Source organism: Solea senegalensis, linkage group LG12, assembly GCF_019176455.1.
Source record: "Solea senegalensis isolate Sse05_10M linkage group LG12, IFAPA_SoseM_1, whole genome shotgun sequence".
Classification (NCBI taxonomy): Eukaryota; Metazoa; Chordata; class Actinopteri; order Pleuronectiformes; family Soleidae; genus Solea; species Solea senegalensis.
In genome coordinates, this window is record NC_058032.1 from 18,993,918 (window position 1) to 19,006,902 (window position 12,985).

At 47.6% G+C, this 12,985-nt stretch overlaps 2 long non-coding RNA genes across 4 annotated transcripts; one reads left to right on the forward strand and one right to left on the reverse strand.

Moving 5' to 3' along the window:
• On the reverse strand, positions 1-1,046 carry LOC122778895. Its single transcript, XR_006361477.1, has 3 exons — positions 981-1,046; positions 816-898; positions 1-739 (listed from the first exon to the last, which is right to left on the reverse strand). It is a non-coding gene; the product is annotated as an uncharacterized LOC122778895 (long non-coding RNA).
• On the forward strand, positions 861-3,927 carry LOC122778893. Of its 3 annotated transcripts, none has more exons than XR_006361475.1 (4): positions 861-1,235; positions 1,345-2,570; positions 2,639-2,754; positions 2,845-3,927. It is a non-coding gene; the product is annotated as an uncharacterized LOC122778893 (long non-coding RNA). The 3 variants fall into 3 exon arrangements; XR_006361474.1 differs by having other exon boundaries at positions 865-1,484; positions 1,551-2,570; XR_006361473.1 differs by having other exon boundaries at positions 881-2,570.
• Positions 3,928-12,985: the final 9,058 nt, after the last annotated feature.

Here is a 12,985-nt window from a genome sequence, read left to right on the forward strand (position 1 = left end):
TAACAATAAAAACAATGCTTCCAAAGGCAAAACCACTAATAATAATATAAGAACAGGACTGGGGCTTACCACGGCGGCAGAAAATCAAAAGGGGCAAATCCAACACAACACCACCCGTGACACAACACACCAAACACGGACTCGTGAAAAGATACCACCACCAGGGAGTTGGGCTGCCGCACGTGTCAACCCACAGCACCTGTTAAACAAAAAGAAGAAAAAGGGACTTAATTACTCGAACATAATACTAAGAAAATACACACCAACAACAAACAAACAAACAAACCCAAAATATATAAACACTTAAATCACAACACGACCAATATAACACATCTTAAATTACATCCAAATTAATCTAATAACGGAAAATCATAACTACTAAACATACATAAACAAAAGATCAACTCAACTCGACAAAGAAATCCACAAAAAGAAAGAAACAAAACACATACTATAATCAAGAAAAATAAATACAAAAAAACAATACTCTATTAAATGGCGGTGCCTGCTGGAGCTATATTAAAAACAGTAGGCCCGGCCGACGACAGTGGACGGAGTCAAGGACGGCCGAATAATTGCTCCTACGGACACAGTCCTAATTAAAACGGCCAAACAAAAAACAGCAGTTCTGTTCCGGACGTGGCGGCCGATGACCGGCAAAACCCTGGACACAGAGGTGGTGAACAGAGGTGCAGCCTCTAAGGCAGCGGGAGACACGATCGCCAAGCCCACCGCTTTTCTGTACAGCAGAAAAAGTCTCAGGTAACGTTATGGTGTAAACAAACCAACAGCTGATTTGATAACGAGCGGCTTACCTCACAGAGAGTACCGACTGTCACCCAGGCAACCCCCGACGCGGAGCGCTCCGCTCTCCCAGCCCGCAGCCGCACCAGTTGCGCTACAAGAGGGCGAAACAATACTCGCTAAGTGTGCCGGGCTGTGCGGGCATCTACAGGCAAGGGAAGTGCACAGGCACCTACCTGATAGTAGCGGAGACAGGACACAGAGGCGCGCCGTACACGCCACGCCAAACAATTCACCGCACCAACGCCAACCGGAAGTCACTCGCCGGAAGCATAAAGGGCGCACGATCTCATCCTAGGTGTATTTGTACGCCCCTCGGCCTGTCAATCACTGCCGGCTCAATCACGATTCGGCTACATAGTGCACTCTCAGGGACTAGCTCTCTCTCGCTCTCTCTCTCTGAGTGAATGGTGGGAGTGAGCGTGGTCAGGGTGAGTGGTTTTCTAACTTTTCCGACTTATTCTATCCTCTTCTTTATTGCTGCTTGGTGGTTTTTTGTTGATGTGGCAATACGTAGTTCATTGTCCTGGTAACTGTCAGGTGTGCTGCAGTTCCACCCAATCACCGTGGGAGACTGCCACATAAAGGCGGGCGTAAAGCACCTGTCAGCCCTTTGCTTGCTGGAGGCTGGGTCTTGTCACTCCTGTGCTTCCTCCATTTCCGTGTTCGGGTGGTTACAGGTGGGCTGCCGGCTGCACTTCTCACGTATGTCGCCCATCCAGTACTAATGTTATTGTTTTATAAAGGTCCACCTGGGTGTCGCTGCTGGCTGCGCACTGTTCACCACGAAGACACACTGGGTGACACATTGGAGGACACACAGGAAGACACATTGGGTGACACACAGGAAGACACTCTGGAGGACACACTGGGAGACACACAGAGCACACAGGGTGATGAGGAGGCCGGGGAGACAGTGATTACTCCTTCTCTCGTGTAAGAAAGTTTTTAGCTGACACAAAAGGAGAGAAGGGAGTGAACATTGAGGAGTTCTTCCCTAACCTGCATCTCTTCGGTCTGTCGGTGAGGTCTCTGATGAAGAACAAAGGAGACCTCGGTCATCCTGCTTTTATTGAAAGAAAATTTTAACAAAAATCGATTTCAGCTAGAGAAGGAAAACGATGGATGAGTGTGTTTATTTTTTCTTTCGTTAGTTTGGTGTGTGTGTGTTTTTCTTTGTTTGCAGCTCTTTTTTAATCATGTGTGACATCAAACTGGGCTCTTTAAACATTAACGGTGCTCGTCAGGACACAAAGAGAGCTGCACTTTTTAATTTGATCCAAACTTAACAACTGAATGTCACTTTTATTCAGGAGACACACAGCACCTCTGACATTGAGTGTGACTGGAGAAGAGAGTGGAATGGGGAGATGGTTTTAAGTCACAGGGACAGTAACAGTGGGGGGGGGTCGGGATTCTCTTCTCCAGAGAATTCACACCTTTTAACTTCACTGTAGACGAGGTCATTCCAGGCCAACTTTTAAAAGTGACTGCTCAGTTTGAGAGGATGAAACTGGTTTTTATAAATGTATATGTAACCGGGTGGTTATTGGCTGTATAAATGTATATATTGTATTTCCCTTCTGTGTCTTTTAGTTATGTTGCAGCAGGTCTGGCGATTGCAGCAGGTGTGTGTCACGCCCCTTACCGGCACCTGTAGTGCAGCCGCGTCATGGGCTGCTAATGCAGACCTGTTCATATAGTCCCGTGGTTGTTCAGTCTCTCTCTCTCCTCTGCCAAGTATGTGCCATGTGTTCGCTCTCCAGGTATGTAGTGCAGCCTCAGAATTGCTGAAAATGTGATAAGGTGTAGTGCTGACAATGTTCTGCCGTAGGTTGGCGTGTATGCCGTGATGGTGTGTGTGTGTCCCCTTCCGGTTAGCCACCGCTGCCGCCGCTAGCTTCTGACGGCTTCATTATTTATTGGTGCAGGCTACAGCCCGCCATGCAGGTAAACAGTGCCACAAGCCTTACATTATTGTGTCTGCTAATGTAGCTTATATGTATTTATTTACATCTGGCTGTGTCTCTTTGTTTCAAGCCTGCCTGGCGTTAGGTTGCTGTTGTTGCCCTGCCTTGCCTCTTGCCTTTATCTCCACGTTTTGTTTCTTTTTGTTGCCTTGCTCATAGTTGCTCTGCCCTTGTCAGTTAGACGCTCGTTTTAAAGTAGTGTACTGTAGTTCAAGACTGACTGACCGCGACTCCTTAGTGGGGGGGGTGGGAAGTAGCACAGCTTTGAGGACCTGCAAAAGTTATGCATGTAGCATTATGGTTTTGTTTTCTTTTGTGTTGATTTGAGTTTGTTTGATATTTTGGTTTCTTTTCTCTTTGTTTGCTGTGCAGGACCTCAGCTTAGTTATTTCCTCAGTCTCAACTTAAGCTGAGTCTGTGGTACAGATTAATATTGTGCTCTTTGGAAATAAAAATAACTATAATTGTTTTTTACAGTAGATAAGTAACTTAAATAAATTAATGTTTCCATTTGTGACTAAAATAAAACTTGTTAAACTTTCTATAAACCGTGCCTGTATTCATTTGTGTACCGACCTGTGCTCTGAGAAAGTAAAGTTTGAAAAAGAGTAAATTCTTTAGGTGCAAGTCCTAAGGTGGCGTTGTTGGTGTAACTCCCTAGATCATCCTTTTATCTATCGCCCCCACCACATTTTGGCGTTGTCGGCAGGATGATCACAATCAGGCACGGTGTAGTTTTATTGTCGTAACTTTATTTTAAGCGAAGCAGAGCAAGCTTTAGTGGTTTAGCAGGCAAAGTTTGTTTTTTTTCTTTTGTTTGGAGGCAAGGCAGTGGCTCGGGCTGCGGACCGCCCTCCAGGCCGACAGCCGAGGTTCTCCAGGATGTCGCAGGAACCGCTGGACCTCCAGGCCCTCCAGGGTCGGATGGAGCAGCTCCAGGCCGAAAATGACCGCCTACGACGGGATCGGGATGCGGCCCAGGCGGGCTCCAGTTCAAGTGGACTGTTGGTGGACTCTGCCGCACCTGAGCGTGTGGTGTATCTCCCACGCGAGAGACGATGTCCTGTCTTCAGAGGCAGCCACGGTATTGGTATCGATGAGTGGATGCTTGTATGCTTGTTATGCGCCAATGACACCAGAACAAATTCCTTGTATGTGCAAATCGTACTTGGCAATAAAGCTCTTCTGATTCTGATTCTGATTCTGATTCTGGATCGAAGAAGTTAAAGTCAGCATGAGGGCTAGACATTTGAAACACAATGACCAAGCATGTTTCATATATGATCATTTAGAGGGTGAAGCTCGAGATGAAATAAAATACAGGCCCCGTGCTGAGCGAGAAGATCCTGACCGTGTGTTTGAGATTCTGAAAGAAATGTATGGGTGCCCTAAGTCATATATTACATTACAGCAAGACTATTTCTCTAGGAAACAGTTGGAAGGCGAATCACTCCAAGAATTTTCTCATGTATTGTACTGTTTAATGGAAAAAGTGGTTGCAAGCTCTCCAGTTAGAGTTTCAAATTCAGACCTGTTGTTACGTGATCATTTTGTAGAACATGTAAATAACTCTGACCTTCGTAGGGAGTTAAAGAGACTGGTTCGTCGTAATACTGACCTGAACTTGCTTGATGTTCGGGCAGAAGCTATTAGGTGGGAACGGGAGGGAGGACCAGCTGGTAGGGGTAATACTATGTCTGCTTTTTGTACTACACAGACCACCAGCCTGCAGCCTCGACTTGACGGTTCGCCAGATAGCTCCACTTCTTCACAACTGGCAGCTTTAACAGCCTTTGTACACAAGCAGCAGGAACAGCTAAACCAGATTACCCAGACGTTAGCAGCTATGCAGAAACCCCCAGCTTCCCAGCATAGCCGGCCAAACATTATCTGCCGACGATGTCAGCGTCCGGGCCATTATGCTAGCGACTGTGAGAACGAACGCTCCCGCCCTCGCCCCTCCTCCACTGTCAGCGCCCCCCAGGTAGCATTCTCCAGCCCCCCACAGATGGAAAACTAGCTCCCCCTAATGTGCAGAGCCAGACATTAGGTGGGGACACGCAAGGCTCAGACAGTGGTGTAGTTGATGCAGCGCTAAAGGAACGCCTGATTGCCCCCTCTCCTCAGGTAGTCATTAAGTTGGCCGGTGAGAATGTTAAATGTATTCTCGATACAGGGTCCATGGTTTCCACCATCTCAGAGAGCTTCTTCAAACAGAACTTTCAGGGTAAGTTAAAGTCCTGTCACTGGTTAGAGCTCAGAGCTGCCAATGGGTTGGAAATCCCCTATCTGGGTTATTTGGAGCCAGATGTTGAGGTGCTTGGCTGCATAATCCCCAGACGTGGTGTGTTGGTCGTTAAAGACCCACCTGAGCGAGTAACCCCCCCCTGAAGTTCCAGGCATCCTAGGCATGAATATTATAAAAGCATGCTACCAGGGGCTCATCCGCCAGTGTGGCCCTCAGTCGTTTGACCTCTCTACCGTGGTGGAGCCATCCGGGCCCTGGCTGCCCGCCTTTCAGTTTTGTCAGCAGGCAGAGGTCCAGCCTTCTCCTTCGGGCCCCTGTTTAGCTACGTTGAGGAGTAGAAGGCGTGTTCGTATACCTGGAGGCTCCACTAAGATTGTAGCTGCCACTTGTTCAGCGTTTGATACCTCTAGTTCCATTTTGGTAGAACCTTTGAGCTCGGGGTATGATCTGCCAGCTGGCTTGTTGGTGTCTTCTGCCTTGGTACAGGTTGTCCGAGGCACCGCCTACATACCAGTAGTTAATGTAGGAGTATCTGCAGTTAATCTTAGGCCCCGCTGTCCCATAGGCCTGTTGTCTTCAGCAGAGGTGGTGAGTCTTCCTCCAGGGCTCTGTGAGGTACCAGGAAAGGAAGAGCATGTTACTGCAACCATAATGTCTCAGACTGCAGGGGTCATCTCAGTGCAGAAGGTGATTAGGGACCTTGATCTATCCGTACTCCGTGAAGCAGAGCAGTGCAAGGTTAGAGCATTGTTATTGAAACATGAGTCAGTGTTTTCTGCGTTTGAGGGTGACCTTGGTTGTACCACACTGATATCACATGACATCCCCCTTTTAGACGATACACCTATGTGGCAGTGGTACAGAAGTATCCCTCCTTCTGAGTATGAGGCAGTAAAGTCACACATACACCAGCTGCTAGATACCCAGGTAATTAGAGAGAGTAGTAGTCCCTATGCCTCACCCATCGTCTTGGTGAAGAAGAAAGATGGCAGCCTGCGGCTCTGTGTTGATTATCGCCAGCTTAATAAGAAGACAAGAAAAGATGCCTTTCCCCTTCCCCGCATCGAGGAGTCCCTTGATGCGCTGTCTGGAGCTCGGTGGTTTTCTACAATGGATCTCGCAAGTGGGTACAATCAGGTACCTGTGACAGAAAAAGACAAGTTAAAGACTGCATTTTGCACACCATTTGGTTTATTTGAATTTAATCGGATGCCATTTGGATTGTGTAATGCCCCTGGGACATTCCAACGCCTCATGGAGCGAATGTTTGGTGCGCAGCACTGCCAGACTCTTCTGTTGTATCTGGATGATATAATTGTCTTTTCTTCCTCTGTAGAGGAGCATCTGAGCCGAATAGACGTGGTGTTGAGCCGCCTCGAGCAGGAAGGACTCAAAGTGAAACTGGAGAAGTGCATGTTCTTCCAGAAGGAGGTGCAGTACCTGGGCCACGTCATCTCTCAAGAGGGTGTGTCTACAGATCCCAGTAAGGTCTCTGCGGTGGCTGATTGGCCACGCCCCACCACTGTCACAGAGCTGAGGTCGTTCCTTGGGTTTGCAAGCTACTATCGACGGTTCGTTGAAGGCTTCGCCAAGCTGGCTGCTCCACTGTACAGGCAGGTCGCTGAGTGGGCTGGGAGTAGGACACAGAGAGGACGGAGCACGCTGGTTGTGAATGCATGGCCGGCAGACTGCGAGAGGAGCTTCACGGCATTAAAGGCTCGCCTAGTAAGTGCACCAACCTTCGCTTTTGCTAACTTCTCCCTGCCTTTCATTTTAGAAGTTGACGCCAGCCACAGTGGGTTGGGAGCTGTTCTGTCCCAGGAGCAGGAAGGGAAAGTGAGGCCAGTTGCCTACGCCAGCTGTAGCCTGCACCCAGCGGAGAAGAACTATAGTTCCATGAAACTGGAGTTCCTCGCCATGAAATGGGCGATGGTTGAGAAGTTCAAGGAGTATTTGTGGGGTCACCCGTGTGTTGTGTGGACTGATAATAACCCCCTGAGTCACCTGGAGACAGCCAAGCTGGGCGCCACGGAGCAGGGTTGGGTGGCTGAGCTATCAGCATTTGAATACAGTGTCCGGTATCGGCCCGGCCGCATCAATAAGAATGCGGACGCCCTCTCCAGACAGACAGCTACTGGGGCCCAGATTCTGGAGCAGAGCCTGCCGGGCACCGCTGTACCACTGGGTGTTCAGGGGGCTGCTGGAGAGCATCAGCACATGGCTGTTCAGGCAGCTGTCCTTGCCCTTCCATCACGGTCTCCAGCTGATCTCCAGGCACTCCAAGAAGGCGACGCAGCTATTGGAGCCTTCCGCCACTTCTGGCTTGACGGACGGATGCCTGGCCTTGCAGAAAAGGAGCATCTGAGCCTTCAGGTGCGTGGTCTGATACGGCAGTGGGACCGTATTCTGCAGAGGGATGGCTTGCTGTATCGTCGACTCCTCCGCTCTGATGGTGGGGAAGAAGTCGTCCAACTCCTCCTGCCTGAGTGTCTGAAAGAGGAGGTTCTTCAACAGCTTCATCAGAACCATGGGCACCAGGGCATCGAGCGGACTTCAGAACTGGTGAGGCAGCGGTGTTACTGGCCACAGATGGATCGAGACATCAGGGACTGGTGTAAACTGTGTGAGCGCTGTAACCTGGCAAAGTGCACACAGCCCCAGGCCCGGGCTCCCATGGGTCATTTACTAGCCGCAGAGCCTAACCAGGTCCTCGCCATTGACTTCACTCTGCTGGAACCAGCCCAGGATGGGAAGGAATTCGTCATGGTGATGACAGATGTGTTTTCAAAGTTCACCCAGGCGGTGCCAACCCGAGACCAGAAGGCTTCTACTGTGGCTGAGGTATTGGTGAGAGAGTGGTTTTATCGCTATGGTGTCCCGGCGCGCCTCCACTCTGACCAGGGAAGAAGCTTTGAAGGGGCCTTGGTTCAGCAACTGTGTGCGCTGTATGGGGTGCAGAAGACCCGGACCACGCCTTACCGTCCACAAGGCAACGGGCAATGTGAAAGATTTAATCGAACGCTGCATAACCTGCTGCGCACCCTTCCATCTGACCAGAAACGCCATTGGCCCAAACACCTTCCCCAGTTGGTGTTTAATTATAACACCACCCCACATCAGTCAACGGGTGAGTCCCCACATTTTCTTATGTTTGGACAAGAGCCTCACTTACCTTCACAATGGCGGATGTGGCGGATGTGGCGGACGGACAATCACAGCGTGCTGCTGCTTCAGCGTTTTCTCGATTAAAACCGGAGATTTACAAAACTAATGCCGGTAAAATAATTGTGGAAGACGAAATATTGAACTTTCTTGTGGTTAAAATGAGAACTTTAAGCCACGACGAGATTGTTCTGCTGGTGACAAATTGCTTCACTTCAGAATGGATTGAGGCCGCCAAGAAGGCTCTGTTTGAGGTCTGCCCTAACACGTCTCAGCGTTGTATCACCTACAAAGGCCAACAGAAAGACAGTAATAATGTTAAACTGTGCATGAGAGTGCTGAATGAGTGTGGGGAGGATGTCCCGAGATTTGTGTCACACTTTCTGGACGATTTGCCACCCGTGTCATTCAACCATATAGATGTTTCAACACTGCTGGGCAGAATGGAACAATTAAACAATGAGATCTGTTGCATGAAGAGAACCCTGGAAATCCAGTCAAATGTTTGTGAAAGTCTGCGGGAAGTGACGGCGGCCATTGATGGGCGATTGATCGCTGTGGAGCAGCCGCTCCCCCCAGCGACGGAGCCCGTGGCTGCCGAACGGATTTCAGACGCAACTGTCCAGAGGGAGATGGTGACCACAGCCCTAACACCAACTGTCCAGCGGGAGACCACAGCTTTGACCCCAATTGTGGCGGCCCGGTCATCGGGGCAAACACAATCTCCTGCCTGGACCACGGTAGTGAAGAAGGCGGGTCGTGTTAAGCCAGCACCGGGAAATCCTGCGGTGCAGCACAGACTTCATCAGGGTAAATCGCCAGCGAGATCAGAGAGAAAGAAGACGGGAATCATCGGAACGGGCATGGCCAGTAACATAAAAACTATTACAACGAAGATGGTGAGTGTCTTTGCCTCAAAGTTTGATCCTAACCTGGATTCCGACACTCTATCCATCTATTTGAAAGACAAACTGAAACGGAAGGTGATCTGTCGTAAAATTGAAACATCTGGAAGTAGATTCAGCTCTTTCTGTGTCACTGCTGAATGTAACAATGTAGCAGAGATGTATGATCCGCACCTGTGGCCGGCTGGCTCTTTTGTTAGACGTTATTTTGAGCCGCGCCAGCCTAGAGGCGTTGGTTTTGGAGCTGCTGGACTGGAAGGTAAACCACGCTCCCAGTTACCTGCAATACAGCCTGTGGTGTGTGATGGGGAGCCCCAGTCAGCTGCTTGCCAGCTAACGAGCGACTGATGATGTGGCTGCTGTGCAGGAACCGTATCCCGATTGGAGAACATTATGCGGGTTGTATCATACAATGCACGTGGATTACGTGTGGGACATACTGCCACAGATATATCTAGACGCTATGTTGTTGATACCTTGTTGAATGAGTGTGATATTATGTGTCTCCAAGAGACTTGGCTTGCCAAACAGGATTTAAACAAGCTAAATTCAATACACAAAGATTTTCATGGTGCAGGAGAATCTACTACTGACCTCAGTACAAAATTAATTAAAGGTAGAATATCTGGTGGAGTAGCCATTCTCTGGAATTGCAAATATGATCCTATGGTGAAAGTGATAAGACTAAATGTTGACTGGGCTATAGGGATAGACATACATTTTAATGGTAAGAAAATTTGTATCTTAAGTATATATACCCCCTATGAATCCTATGACAATGAGGATGAATTTTTGAACAGACTTGCCTTTATTCATTCCTTTATTGAGGACCATGACTCAACTTGTGTTTATGTAAATGGGGATTTTAATGCTGATGTATCTGATATCAATTCTCTGTTTGCAAAACATCTGGTACATTTTTGTAATGATAATAATCTGGTATTGTCTAGTAAAGTATTTTTACCTAATAATAGTTTTACCTATGTAAGTGAGGCATGGCACACAACGTCTTGGCTTGACCACTGTTTATGTACAGCCGATGCTCATGCCTCACTAGAAAGTATGGAAATTTGCTATGGTCTGGCTACCTCTGACCACATACCAATAGCTATGGTGCTAAATGTTGAGACTGTGCCCCTCTTGGTGGACTCTGGGAATAAAACATCATGCCACAGCAAGGGAAGCCTTTAAACTCTGGTTTAATGCAGGAAGGCCCAGACAGGGTGATGTGTTTGAGTATAAGAAACAAACTAATGCTAGATATAAATATGCTCTCCGTCATATTAAGACCAACGAGAACACTATCAGAGCTGACTTGCTTGCCAGGAAGCTACAAAATAATAACCATGTAGACTTTTGGAATGCAATTAAAGTGATGAATAATCATAAAACTTCTTTGCCATATGACATTGAAGGTGTCTGTGGCTCAGATAACATTGCAAAGTTATGGTGCAAGCATTATTCCAAGCTCTTTAACTGTGTTAAGAGTAACGTTGCTGCTGTTAATATTGTTGATTTGGACTCTCATGTCACAGTAAGACCTGGTGAGGTATCAGATGCCACTAAGATGCTTGATAACAACAAAGCATGTGGTACAGATGGTATTGCTGCAGAACATCTCAAGCATGCCAGTTACAGGCTCTCCCCATTGTTAGCCCTGTGCTTCACTGGCCTCCTGGTACATGGAGTTCTTCCGGACTCCATCCTGTCTGTCTTACTGGTCCCTGTTCTTAAGGAGAAGGCTGGAAGGCTAAACAGCATGGACAATTATAGGCCTATTGCCCTTGCCAGTATACTGTCTAAGGTGCTGGAAAGGATCATTTTAAATAGGATAGAAATGTATGTATTAACTACTGACAATCAATTTGGGTTCAAGAGAAAACATAGTACTGACCTATGCATTTTTGCATTAAAAGAGATAGTTGCTAAGTACCAAAGTCAAAACTCCTCTGTGTTTCTTTGTTTTATTGACGCCTCTAAGGCATTCGATAGGATTAATCATGCCAAATTATTTGTTAAATTGCTTGAGAGAAATGTTCCTAAACATATTGTTAGAGTTCTCATATACTGGTATGCTCAGCAAACATTTCAGGTCAAGTGGGATGATGCTGTCTCTGCTCCTTTTCATGTGAGTAATGGGGTCCGGCAAGGAGGCATTTTATCTCCTTTTCTTTTTAATGTTTATATTGATGATTTGTCAAAACAATTGAATTAATGTAAAACAGGCTGTTTTGTGGGAAACCAAGTTGTCAACCATCTCATGTATGCTGATGACCTTGTTGTATTCTGTCCATATACTGCAGGATTACAACAAATGCTAAGAATATGCACACAATATGGCAGAGAATTTGACATTAACTATAATGCTAAAAAAAGTAAGGCCATGGTAGTGAGATCTAGGGAGGACAGGAAATCGTCCTTTCCTACTTTTTATCTCTCTGATGGCTCCTTAGAAATGACGAAGGAACTAAAATATCTTGGCCATGTCTTTTCTGATGATCTCAGAGATGACAGTGACATCCGTAGTCAGTGCTGTAAAATATATGCACAGGCCAATATGCTGTTAAGAAAATTCTCTGTGTGTTCCGTTGATGTCAAATGTGCTCTGTTCAGGGCCTATGTCACCCCCCTGTATACAGCTCATCTCTGGTCTTCCTACAGAGTGAAAAGTATGCAGAGGCTAAAAGTGGCTTATAATGACGCCATGAGGTTGTTGCTACGTGTTCCTAGGTGGCACAGTGCCAGCCAGTTATTTGTATCTTCTAATGTACCGACTTGTCCGGCATTATTGTGTAAGCTGATGTTCAATTTCATGTGTCGCTTGGACCTATCTGATAACTGTGTTATCAAGGCCTTAACCTGCCCCATGATGGGATATCGGCTCACATCCAGGCTTCGCAAGCACTGGCACAATAATTTGCACCGTTTCTTTTAAACTAACAGTGACAAATTACTGTATTTTATATTAATTGTTTGGCTGTTTGTCTACTTGGTTTTGTCTTGTATATTAAGTGTGTATGTGTATGAGAGTGGACCACTTTTTCGAGTCCAAATAAAGATTATTATTATTACCTGTTGATTTCCTGTTGGGTCATCTCCCTGAGCTGTCAGCAGGGAAGGTGTGTGACTGGGTGGTCGAGCATCAACGGCGGCTCCACCTGGCCTTTGACTGTGCCAGGGGCCGGCTGGAGAATGCAGCAAGACGGAGGAAGGAGAAACATGATCAGAGGGCACTGAGCAAGCCACTGGAAATTGGTCAAAGAGTCTACCTGCAGGACCGTCGCGTTAGAGGGCGCAACAAGATCCAGGATGTATGGAGCTCAACAACCTATCAAGTGGTGAGAGCGCCAGCGCCAGGTGGTGTGGTCTACTCCATTGCTCCAGTGCATGATTTGTCCCGGGTGCGGAATGTGCATCGGACGATGTTGAAGCCAGCCTTGACCCTGCCTCCTGAATGTCCTGAAGAGGAGCCACAGGATTCCTCGGAAAGTGTGTCTGAGGTTAGTGAGGAAGAAGAAGGACTGTGGGTGGTTCTGAGGGGGCCAGTCCAGCATCCACCCACTGCAGTGCAGCCAAGCTCCCAACCCAAAGAGCATGTAGTTCCACCTCAGGTGGAGAGAGAGGTATCTGTCCCTTCCCCTGTGCCAGAGAGGGCATCCAGTAGCGGCTCAGCTACTCTCAGAAAGTCTTCCCGGACCACAGCAGGTCAACACTCGAACCCCCACCGCCTTCCAGGGCAGGTAGTGGGTGAGGCAAACAGGGCTACTTCCTCTCAGGTATTGGGTTCTAGTAGTATAGCTGCAGCTATTTTTAGACCTTGGTTTTGATATTGTGTCTGTGTATAGTCTATCGGTGGGGCACCAATAAAACAAAGGGGGGGAGGAATGTAACCGGGT